Source organism: Uranotaenia lowii, chromosome 1 (genome assembly GCF_029784155.1).
Source record: "Uranotaenia lowii strain MFRU-FL chromosome 1, ASM2978415v1, whole genome shotgun sequence".
NCBI lineage: Eukaryota > Metazoa > Arthropoda > Insecta > Diptera > Culicidae > Uranotaenia > Uranotaenia lowii.
In genome coordinates, this window is record NC_073691.1 from 12,303,106 (window position 1) to 12,315,826 (window position 12,721).

A 12,721-nucleotide genomic window follows, 5' to 3' on the forward strand; every position below is an offset into this window, starting at 1 on the left:
CTAAAAACTACCACATGTTTTGTGCAAAGGAAATATTTTAAAAACGACTCAAAATGTCTTAATATCGCTTAGAGAGGACTGTTTGATACATTACCCTCGGCTTTTCCCCGTACTTTCAGCAAAGCGGCAGCTCTTAAAGTTGATGGCGTTTGCCGTTTTAACGATTTTTTTCTCTCGTTTGAGGCCCTCAACGCGTAAGATCATACGTGATGACACCCCAAAACTATACAACTGAAAAACTACGGCCACAGTGTAAAGTCACAGGTTGCACTTAGCTTGACACGTCTCGGTACCCTCGTACATACAAATAAATGAATATATAGGGATGTACTTAGCGTGATGAAGATGCAGCAAAAAAAAAAAACATTTTTTTTCTCGCCCTCCGAATGGGAAACTCGTAAGTTAAAAAGATTATCCTCACACGTGATGAAGAATTACTCTTCCGAAGGCAGGGGTCTCACGCAGATGTTTCGGTGGGAAAATACTGCTTGCATGGATGGGTGAGGAGTTGAAAGTTTTCCCTATTTGTCATCTCGTTGTCAGAACTTTTTTCCCACCATTACGAGGCGTTTCTTCGGATGTTTACTCTCTACTAATCTAATGACTGTAGTTAAGCCACAGATTGGTGCATGGGTTGAAGATGAAAAAAATCGCCGATAATATATTGAACTATAAAGATATATGTACGCTGTGCTTGGACATCATTGAATGCCAAAACCTCAACATTTTTTAATGGGATTTGCCTGATAGGAAACACGAGAAAAATTAGAGGCAAGTATTAAACTACCAAGCTCACCTCATTTTAAGCGATCTCATTCAAGAAGTTCAACAAACAACAACAGAGTTAAAATCTTTTCGATGTTTATGTTGTTTTTCCCACGAGCGATAGCAACTCTTCGCTTGTTTATGTTTTCCTTCAAAACCACACCACAGTGAAGGTTTATTTGCATAGTACAATCCATCAGCTCTTAAATTATCTGCCTCTCACTGTCATGTCAAAACCAAAAAAAAATACCAATGAACCCTGCTCAAATTGTTTATGATGAGCTTAAAGTTTTTGCTCTTAACGATTCCTCCCCCAATTTGAGCAACGTCTAATTACACTTTGGTTATCTTTTTGATTAAAACCTTCTACCACGAATACCAGAATGCATCTCGAAATTGAGCCATGAAGAATGCATAATGAAAGGTAGTGATTAATTCGACAAACATTCACACGTTGGCGCCCTGGTACCATTTTGCAACAACAATAATGAAAGTCGTTTGATATCAACCAAGGCGCTAACCGTCAGCTTTGATTATAAACTTCAATCTGATTCTCAGCAGACAGTTTTCTATCCGATGAATCAGTGAATGAATGCACTTTTGCTGCTCGGCACCTTCACTAGCATACAATTATTACAGCATAAACAAACCCCATTTTACACCGAGCGCTGTTGGTTGTTTATAATTGAAAATGTAAACAACCATCCTCTGCGCCAAATACGAGAAAGGTGTTGGCTACTTTTTCGATGCTTTTCTTTTCAAAATCTAGTGCAAAAGCACAACCTACCCGCTTAGTTGGGTAAAGCAAATTTTTGATCGAGATCTAACAACTTGTTTAAATTTCCGTTGGCTGGGGTTGTAGGATTGAATACTTAACTTTGGATACCGATTTACAAGACATCCGAGCTCCGGATTTCAAACGGCAGAACTATGAATGAATTCACAGAAGTGTTGCAGCAGTTAATCGAAAAACAGTATTTCGGAGCATGTACCATTAGAGAGGCATAAATTATCTGCCAGCAAAGACGGACATATACACAAATTCTAAACGCACAGAGCAAACAAGAAACATAAAATTTATTCCAATACACAGCGTCAACAGCAGACTAGGGCTCAGAATTGAACCTCGGTTACGACCCAAGCGAATGATGTGTTATTTTTACCCGTTGCATTCACTCTTTTCGAGTTAATGCATACTAATAATCCACACAGTTTATTGTACCCACACTAACACATAAAAGTTAATAACAAAAAAATTTCACCGATATCGCGGTTTTATGCATCCTCTATATGAGCATTTGCTGCACACAGTTATAATGATGCTGATTTGTATTGAAAGACTAACGTTTAATACTACATACAAATGTTAAGATTCATAGGGTTACCATAAATCTAAAACTGGAACAAATCATCAACCCTACACAGTTCAACAAAATGCTAAAATGATTATATACGTCTTTCTTTATCAGTTTTATTTTAAATTTTTTTTTACTAAAATTTTTCAGATTTTTCTGGTTTAAGCTATTGGTGACACCTCTTCCCTTTCCAATAAAATGATAATAGAGGCTTATGGAAAAAAAAAAATCAGAATATGATGATTTGCGGCTGTGCTGTGTGGCAGCGGCCTAGAGAATACTGCCACTGGGATACTGGTCCATGTCGCACGAGGCGACTTATCCAGTACTTCCCAGATACATTTATTGGAAATCTATGAGGTTGTATCTGGGAGGGGGAGAAAATAGGTCAAGGCCAGAAATGTTTCCAGTTCGAAATTTTGTAAACCAAGATTTTGAATCTGAATCTGTTTTGAATTCATGCTGGTATTTGCTGAACTTTTGGACCTATTTTTTCTCGTGGGGGATATGTCAATAGTGGGTAGTATTGCATTTGCACAAGCTGTATTCTTCCAAATTTTTTTTTATTTTGCCAATTTGGAAAATGATCTATTATTTAACAAATATCATTGCTTTGGCTCGCCAGCAGTGGAGATCTTTTATCTCAGCCCTCCCTATGCGTCGGTCAATCGGCGCCGGACCCTTAGGTAGGTAGGTTTGCTTTCCCTCAAGTCTCTCATCTCTCAAGTCAAGAAGTCAAAACTAATATCGCATGTCGACAGTTATACCTATTTCACCAATTTTTGTTTGATTGTATGGTTTAGAAGAGTTGAATCTCCTCTCATTTCATATTCTGATGTTTCGTTATCATACGACAGTCCTGGTTCTGGAATCTACTGCACTAGTTTCGTGCAATCGCATGTGCTTTCGCAAATATTGCTTAAATTAAAAATAATGTTTAAAACTACTTGTTACTGTACAGATAGCCAAAGGGCTTTCAAATCGCTTCTCACGTCCAGTTTATAAATATATCGCAAGGTAATAAAAAACCCTTGCTGTCACATCGGATTGCTATGTATCAAAATTCACCTGCTTTTGCACTCTTCAAAGCTGCATTTTAAATTTCACTTCAAAGAAACTCATAGTAGTTATCTGACCAGAGTACTAACTGGTCTGTAAAAAACAAACAAACTGTGTATAATCTCTTGTTTGGTTGAACTATGATTCCGAGGTATACAATTTCGAATCGATGTTAATTCCGCTTGGAAAGCATTGGCTTTATCTGCCTATGGTGAATGTATAGAATGAATGTTACACATATAGAGCCTTTATTCAACTTTATTCAGCTGTATTTCATGCGGAAAGAAACTTTGGATAGTTGATTTTTTTTCCTTAAAAGGCAGTTTATTTAAAAAAAAAACTTCTATTTAAATAAAAAAAAATCCGATTCAAATCAAATAAATCCGATTTTTATTTATTTTTTCAAAAAAATTATTGATATTTATCCACCCTGTCTGCCTATGCAATAATTGGATTGAATTCTAGGAATTTAAACTAAAGTAACCTTTTTTTTACCCCATATGAGCATTGATGCTTAAAAATCCCTATGTGGGTAGGCTTCATGCCATATTTAGTTAAGAATCCCCATGTGGATAGGCTACATGCCATGTTTAATACATTGAATTTATTGTCTTATCCTTTTTGTAGGTTTTCTGGTTTCTCAGGTATGTATATGATGAAATCTGCAAAAAAAGGCTAGGTACAAATTTCCCGTTTGTTTGGATAACGTGCCGCTTTAAGCTTACCCGTTTTCTGATACCTGATACCTAATATTGGTGACACCTCTTCTCTTTCCAATAAAATGATGATAGAGGCTTATGGAAAAAAAATCAGAATATGATGATTTGGAAAAAAAATCAAGATGAATAAACCATCGATGCTTAAAATCCCTGGAGAATAAAAGATAATTCTTCAAACTACACTTATTATAAAAAAATACATCAAATCATATTCGATAAATTAATTAGTATTTCCAATTTATTCATTTTATCGGCACCGAATTTCAATAATCAATGATATATTCAATCCAAACATCGATAAAAGAAATCTTTGTAATTCTTCATATCAAGAAAAAAAATATCGGCTACTATGAAGTTTTTTCTTTAATGCAGAGAACCTAAAAATTAAACTGCACTGTTGCCAGATATATATTTTACTTCTTCAAGGCTATTTTTTCTGAAAATTCTAAAAAAGAAAAAACAAAAAATAAGAAATTAGGGGAAAAATACATATCTGATATAAAAGTAAAAAAAAAATCAAAAGCTAAAAGGAGGTGTGATTTTAAATCTGATTTCTGAACCTTGTTTTTAAATTTTATTCAGACATGCAATTTCTGAATTCAAACTCTGAATTATGATTCAAAATTTCTAGTTTGGAAAGACAATTTTTTTCAAAAGACAAAATGTAACAATCAATTTGCGGTTGTTATTTTGAAGATATTAAAGGATATATGAAAATTTACAACTGGTAACCTCAATCTGACGACTGTCGATCTCACGCAAAGATGGTGTAACCGAAAATAAATTAGTAGACTGCAACTCGGGCGAACTGGGCATGCGTATTCCATTTTCCCGCTTAAAGAAGCGCCTCAATTCCTACAAACGATCACGAGATAGAACGTTAGCCTCCTCGCCTCGCGTCAAAAGTAAATTGTAAATCGTTCTTTCGATTTGGTACGAAAATAAACTGCCTTAGAGATGCACATTTTAAACGAAAGAAAAAAAAATAATACCAACAACAAACAAATCATTCCACCAGAGAATGAGTCCGATGAATCACATCGTTGAGGCACTTTTAAATTGGGTTTTCTTCTTTGGCTAGTTTCCTTTGGGTTTATTTGATCAACTTAGAACGATTGCGAAACATCATCTCGTTTTCTCGCTGAACATAATAGCTGGTGCTTTTCTTGAGACAACGTTTTTCACTTCTAATTTATATACCCAAGATAAAGGTTATGAATTTTACATAAGATTTAAACACTTATTTGCAAAACAAAAACGCTTCACTGCTCCTTTGAACCATCTAAATTTCCTTCCATGTTTCTGATCCACTTTACGCATTCCCAGCTTCGACCCAAACCTCATTCAAAGCAAAAGTTTTGAAAACAAACACGCATTGTTTGCGAAAAAACGATGTCAAAATATTCCTTTTAGCTTCCGAAATTTATGATTCCACCGTATTTTTCCTTCTTTTTTTTCGAAACCGAAAACAACAACATACTTATTCAAACACACGCGTTTCAAAAACAAGAAAATTTTCCGTTGGTTTTCTTCCGTTTGCCGAAAATTGCACAGAACGCTCTTCTTTCCTTCTATTGAGGAGACAAGTGCTCGTAGCGTCACGCGCGACTTTTGACGTTGTACTGAAATGTGCGCGCGCCCACAAATTTCGAAAGCGCGGCGCCGCCGTTTGTCGTCGTCAACATCAAATTCAATCAAACAGCATCCCGCAGAACATCATTTGGAAGACGACGTCGTCGTCGTCGTCCTAACTAACACTAATGTACATGCTGGTACACTGAACCCAAATTCACACTTAAAAAACACTAGAAGATTCACTTAAAAGTGAAAACGCAGTGAATTTCTTCATTTCAAGTGGCTCATGTACATTTCACTTGCCTCTCACTTAAGTTTTAAGTGACCGAATCAATATACACTAGCTCATCACTTGAGTTTTAAGTGACCGGCATTTAATGTCTTCGATGCTCACTTGAAATCCACTTGACCGGTCACTTAAGCCAATATTCACTTGCCCATCACTTAAAATTCAAGTGATTTTTTGCATAGCGAATGTCAACAATGTCAGTATTGATTGTTTCATTGTTGTTTGGAAAAGAAACAACAGAGGTTTGTTTGAGTTGGTAGATGCAGAATTAAAGTAATTTATATGTTATAAGACAATGATATTTTCCATAGGTCGACCGACAGAAACATCGTGTGAACCGGTTAACACGTCGCAGAGACCCTTTTTAAAGCAATCAGGTTTGGGATACGTTTTCCGATGATGATTTATTTTGGAAATATTCAAGTGCAATTAAAGTAAGTATCATGCAAAACAATAAATACTAGTTAAATTTATTTTATTTTTTAATTATTAATTCAGAAAAGATCAACCCGAATGTCTCGTCAAAGTGAGTAAGTCAATGATTTTTCGAAGCCGAAAAATCTTTTTGAAGAAGAAAAAGTGACGTTTTCTACGTTGTATTTTTAATAAATAATTGTTTTGTAGAAACAAAGTTGATTAATGTTTGATATTCCGAAATTTCACCTAAAAACCACTACAATTGAAAGATATTATTGACCTGAGCAAACATTTGAAATTGACTTTGCCATTCACTTGAAATTCACTTGATCGCTCACTTAAGTGATTTCACTTGACCGGTCACTTAAAATTCACATGAATTTACGTATGGCGCAAATTCACTCCAGATGTCACTTACCTTTAAAGTGAAAATTATTTTCGGTGTAACATTAATTTATCCATGCTGTAGGCATTTGTAACCCATGGTTATTTTTATTTTTATTTAGAGACGAAGAACGCGAGAACAGAAGTCTCGTTGCGGGTGCATTTTCCCATGTATTTGATCGCGTTATGCGTTTTCCACGCGCATCGGGAGCATTTTTAAGAATATGAGAAAGACATTTGTTAGCGCTACCGTCTATTATAGTTGTTCCTCGTTTTGTCCAGCCACAGACATCGTCGTTTTCCTCGTCAACATTGTCATAATTGAAAACAACACTCCGGATCTATTCTTGGGCCAAGTGGAAAACAGCATTCCAATGCGGGATATTTCAGTCGTACAACAGTGTGCTGGTTTGCTAACATCACTGAGTCGATTGGTTGAAACGTTTCACAAACTTTTATCAACTGTCATTTTTGGCTGTTTTCGTCCTATTGTTTACATCTAATCGAAAGTCGTCTAACTTAAAAATTAGCCAAAAGGGAAAATCTCACTCATGAATTGTTCACGTAAGATTTAGCAACCATGTTTCTGACATTTTTTACATGGTCAAACGGTATCAGTATAAACAATATGTACTTGAATCTTTCAAGCAAACACAAGTGGCGTGAATCTCAAACTGCTTGAAAAATTTCCATTGACTTCAGCTGCGACTAGTATATGTTATAGGTACTCACAATTCCGATTCTTCAATAATTATTCAGTTTTTTGGAACTTACCTGTAAAGAAACAAGAAATCATAATTAGTCATTTGTTTTTATTGATCAATTCCAAAAAAAAACAAAAACAAAGGAATTGTCTATCAAGTTTTATCGAAAAAATTCTCGAATGATATAGCAACCACACGTAGCTGAGACTAATTCTATCATACCCTTCCTACTTCCTCCTCCCTTTCAACAGTTCTAACTTTAAATCAATCTACTAAGCTCAGCGGAAAATATATAGAAACTAAATAAAAATTAACCATACAACCATTAAGTTCAACTATTGCCAAAAAAAAGTCATCTGATGAAAATTAATTTCAGGTAACCCTACATATTTTTTTCAAAATATAGAAAATTTAATTGAAATCAATTTATCAATCTCATTTCAAGATTCTAGAGTTAACAACCTTCTCGTTTTAATAATATTTATGAACATCCCGAATAGCATTGCACCGTGAAAAAACCATGAATTCCATAATCACAGACTAGAAATTGTGTATGGTTTACACAATTCCAACTATCTTCCTCGTGAATGAAAATTGAAATTCATTATTTGCGACCATACATTTCATCGATTTGACGAAAATAATCATGGAAAAGGGGTATTGTTATGCAGCATGACCATGGAAAAAATGGCGATTTCCCATACATTGTTAAGCTCAAAAATACAAATTTCATGGTTTTAACAACTTCCAGTTTTTTCACAACAAATCCATGAAAATCCGTTTATTTCCATTGTCCATTTCCATATCCGCTGAAATAAAAATACTTGTGCAGGGTGTGTAAATGGTGGGCTTTTGCGCTAGTTTTGGGTTAAGTCATAATTTTCATACATTGCTTTTGAAAAACAAATGGATTGATTATAATATTTACTAGCTAATCCTGTAAAAACTTCGTTTCGCTAGCAACATTAAAAATGTGATCAGAATAGATGTTATTGTTTAAACAAATTAAAATCTCGATATTCCTAACTCTGAGGGAAATTACCTTTATTTCAAGTTTAGAGCACTCTAGTTAAGAAGAAAAGGGTCCATCCTCATAAACGTCATTAAAGTTTTTTTTCGAAACCCGTTATACAATTCGCGAGTTTACCCGTTTAATTTTCATTAAAAATTCTGAATTTCTGCGATTCGGTGTATTTCTCAACAAACTTTGTTATACGATTCATATATATTTTAACATAATAATTATAGCATAAAACTCGAAAGAAAAACCAGCATTTACCTACCAACGTGGAGTCAATATACATAGATATTTTTAGCTTCTGGCTTAAGCGATAATAATTATACAAGTTGGACAATATTCAACACCGTATTCATACATTTTGAAAGTATGCGAGAGAGTGTAAGTTTTGCTCTCAATGCATGCAAACCGTTTGCTGCTTCTCTCATTGGGCAATTCTTACAAATGAGCCCTCTAATTTTGAGCAATCTGGTTGCACTGCTTATCGTAGAGAGTAGAACAAGGTTGTTTTCATACTTGAATCCCGCGCGGGAGAACAAATTTGCAAACATGGCGGACTTTTTTCATATCCGATTTATACCGACTTTAAGTAACCATTTTTACGATCGTTTACTTATTTGGTAGGACATTGTTAACGATTTGAGCTATCATTTTTAATGCGAATTTATTTTGCTGGGTGTCACTTGAGGATTCTGTGATGGTTTGCTTTGTTGCTTTTTCACACTTTACTTGAGAAAAATAAATTACCAATCTTATAATATTTTTGCAATTCAAATAAAGAAATCAAAAATTTATATTGATATAAAAAAATCACCTCAAATACGTACAATATTCAAAAAGTTTTGAAATCTGTGAATATTTTCAATATTCTGTGATCTGGGACACAGATTCTGTGATGAAAATTTGCCTAAAATTCCGTAAAATAATATATTTTATGTGTTTTCGGCAACCTTGCTGGTAATATGAACGACCATTTTTATCGACCCTTTACACAAAAGATGGTACCTGAAATCGATTTCTCGTCTCTTTAAATCCTTGTGGGTAAATTTTCATCTCAATCCAATGCATTACATCTTGAATACTGTAAATACAGGGAAAATTAAATATGGACGACCCCTTTTGCCACCCTGTGATCCAAAATTCGATACCTGAATCAATTGTCAGTTCCTCAAAACCCTCAAGTGCATATTTTTCAACTCAATTTGATGCATAATCACAACAAGCTCGCGAAAAAAGTGAAGATTTACACATTTTTCATCATTCCTGCCCATAACGAACCCCCATGCCAAATTTCAGCTAATTTCCTTCGCCTAAATTTTCCAAGCTAGATAGCTCACATGATACTAGCAAGAAGCTGGTGAAATATTAGTATTTGTTATTTTTTTTTTTAATACTGTGGCTGAATTCAAAAGAAGTCATCAGGAGTCATTCAGCAAAAAGGTTCTTCTGAACATTAGCCTTAAATCAGTAAAAATTTAACACATCAAGATTTCTGGTGATTCCCATTGACTTTCTTACACAAACAGGTCTTAGCATAACAAATTGATATTTCGTATTGAGACTTCCTCCCATTTATAGGTTTCCATATAAAATCAATTGAACATGTGAGAGGACCCTAAATTCCAGCTATTTTAATAAAATCTTGCAAATATCGACATGACAAGATGATTTATTGTACTGAAAGCTTCCTCTTACCTTTCAGAAGAGTAGGGAGTCTCCTGGACAAAATGAGAGTCAAATATAAACATTTTGAAATGCTAATTTATAATTTATGGCAGCACTATGAAGTCTGTTGCAAAGTTTTGAGTTCTAGACACTGCAAATTTAGTTTTATCGTACCGCATAAAAACTCCTTCTTAGTCCAAAGAATACTGAAAATTTTATTTTAATGCCAAATGACTTTAAAAGGCATGAAACGTCTAGATCTGGTGTTATTAAAAACAAAAAAAAAAACAAATTTAAAGCACCTTTTTAAATGATTAAGATGTCCAATAAACATACAGTATGGAGCGAGTTGTGATTCGTTTTATTTACGAGCCTTTATGAATCAATCAGAGTTCCAAAAAAAAAGTACAAATATCGGTTTTCGGAAGAAAATTTTCTCGAAATAACACCATATCTCGACGTTTCATTCAGTTTAAGCAAAATAAAATTCCATGTTTTTTTTTTTAATATAAAAGATTATTATAACTGGCAGCATTGGTACATTTTTGAGTCATCATGCTTTAGAAAATATTGAAGTAGTCCTCTGGCTATTTACAAAAATGGTAAAATAAACAGAATGAAAACTTCTGTGACTTTTTCTCTCTCAGAAGTCAAAATAATTCGCATCATTCATTCAAAACCTTTATTTTCAATATTATTTATATTCAACAGTTTTACCAAAAGTGTGCACAAAATATTGAATGAATTCTCACCTATTGTCATAAGCTAGCTTTTGAACTTCAAAAACAAAAATTGCTAGGAAAAAAAATTAAATTTATCGGAAAATCCCGGATTTTGCCCAGATTTTTTTTCTTCATTTTTGTTGAGTATTTTCTGGGTTTTGACCAAATTTTCCCAGAAATTGCCCGGATTTTTTTATCGTCAATAAGGAATCAAATGCTCGGATTTTGCCGGGTTTTTATAAAAAATTTCCCGGATTTGTCCGGTCCGAATGATTGCTGAAAAATTCTGGCAACTATACCCTAATTAATTTATAAGATGTTTAACTTTTTTTTACAATTATTTTTTTGAAACGGCTCGAACCAGTAGGTTTGAAGGAGCCAAATTCGGTTTGATTTTTAAAATTGATTGCTATAATAATATAAAGGATAACAGATGGAGATCGATAGCATATAGAAAAGTATAAATTTCAAGGAATCGTCTAAAAAATAATGATTGAACATGAGACCCAACTCATCCTCGTCCCATTTTCGCTGCCAGTTGAATTTTTAACTTTGTATCAAAATTTTTATGGACGCCCTCTAAGATCCCAGACAAACAAAATCCCGAAGGAGTTTTACGGTGTCAACATTCACTCCCCACTAGAAATCGCTATATGTATCACTCTTGTTTCTGAACCGATCGGTAAAAAAATTAAGTTAAAGGAGCTATATGTTGCATAAATGGATATATTTCTTCGATTTTTTTTTGTAGATCATATCCACAACAAATGTAAAAAAGTGGTGTTAATCATACTTTCCCATAAAAATACGTCAAATTCGTCTCATTCAAAGTAGAAATATTTGGACTTGAAAGTTGACATTTTAACATCATTACAACATTTTTTACTTAATTATTCGTTGTAATGAGTCTAAAAAGTATCCTTTTGAGCACAAACATTCTAAGATGGCTAAAACGCAACAGATCTTTAAAAAAAACAAAATTATTCGGTAAATTAAACAATTTGTACAATACTGTTACCACTAAGAATAAACCGATCTCCGAGAGCAAATTCAAAACATCTACTTAACAAACTAAGCAGCACAAGAAGACGACAACGATGACGTTTCCCTCTCTTAAGATATTGTGTTTTTGTTATGATGGGTGTGTGGTGTATGTATTTTAGATATTTCTCAATATTCCCCGGTGGGAGTTGCGATGCTAGCCTAACGGCATATGTACATATTTCATTTGCCTAGCATCTTCCTTCCAATGCACCCGCACAGTTATTTGGTTCTCTCACTCACTGGCTCCTTCATCATTTGAAGGAAAATCTAAAATGAACTTGTCACGTCGTCATGGGAAAACATGAACCGGCTTTTCCCGGCTTCTTTCCATTCCGGACCAAATACATATAATTCCTCCTGGTTGACAGTAAAATCCCCTGGTGCTGACAGTAACATCGAAAACGAAATCGGAATTTGGTTCAGTTTGATTTTTTTTTTTTTTTCAAACAACTCGTGTGCTAAAGAATTAAAAATGATTTTTTATTTATGAGGTTTTAATTCGGTATGGATTTTCAAATAATTAACTTCCTGAAAAAATGTTCAAAAAATTAAAAATGACAATTCTTAAGAACTTTGATGAAAAACACCGCGAGAATAGTCGGTATGGTAGCTCGTAAAATTAATCTTTATCGACAAACCCTCTCTGTACTCTAGGAAGGCCACCACCAATAATAACCCGAAAAGTGGCAATAAAATGAAACCTTAAATACTCTCGGGTAGCCGAAGCGGGTCGGTTTTTCGCCCGAAATGTGAAGACTCATTTTCCAACAGCCGGTAACCACTCATCTGAAGAGAGATGAACATCTCTTTCAACGGATTGCAATGAAAAGTTATTGGATATTGAGTTTGAGCTTTACGATCAATCTTCACTTTAAAACCGAGAATTAGTTGAAATAAAGCCCTTTACTGGAGTGTCTCCCCTAACCGGCACTTTTCTGGGAAATGCCGGTTGGGGTGGAAAATTAGTGGGAAATAATCCTTCCATTCTTGAAAAGCGGCGTGCGG

General features: G+C 34.4%; 1 protein-coding gene across 6 annotated transcripts in view; it reads right to left on the reverse strand.

Annotated features, from left to right (window-relative positions):
* Positions 1 to 12,721, reverse strand: part of LOC129750010 (uncharacterized) — a 97,832-nt gene that overhangs the window by 53,979 nt on the left and 31,132 nt on the right. The window contains exon 1 of one of the 6 annotated variants that reach the window (XM_055745207.1): positions 5,379 to 5,493. The exons of the other annotated variants lie outside the window; for them this stretch is intronic. The gene's annotated coding sequence lies outside the window, so the exon portion shown is untranslated. Of the gene's footprint in view, positions 1 to 5,378; positions 5,494 to 12,721 lie in introns of those variants that run through there. 6 annotated transcript variants of the gene reach the window in all.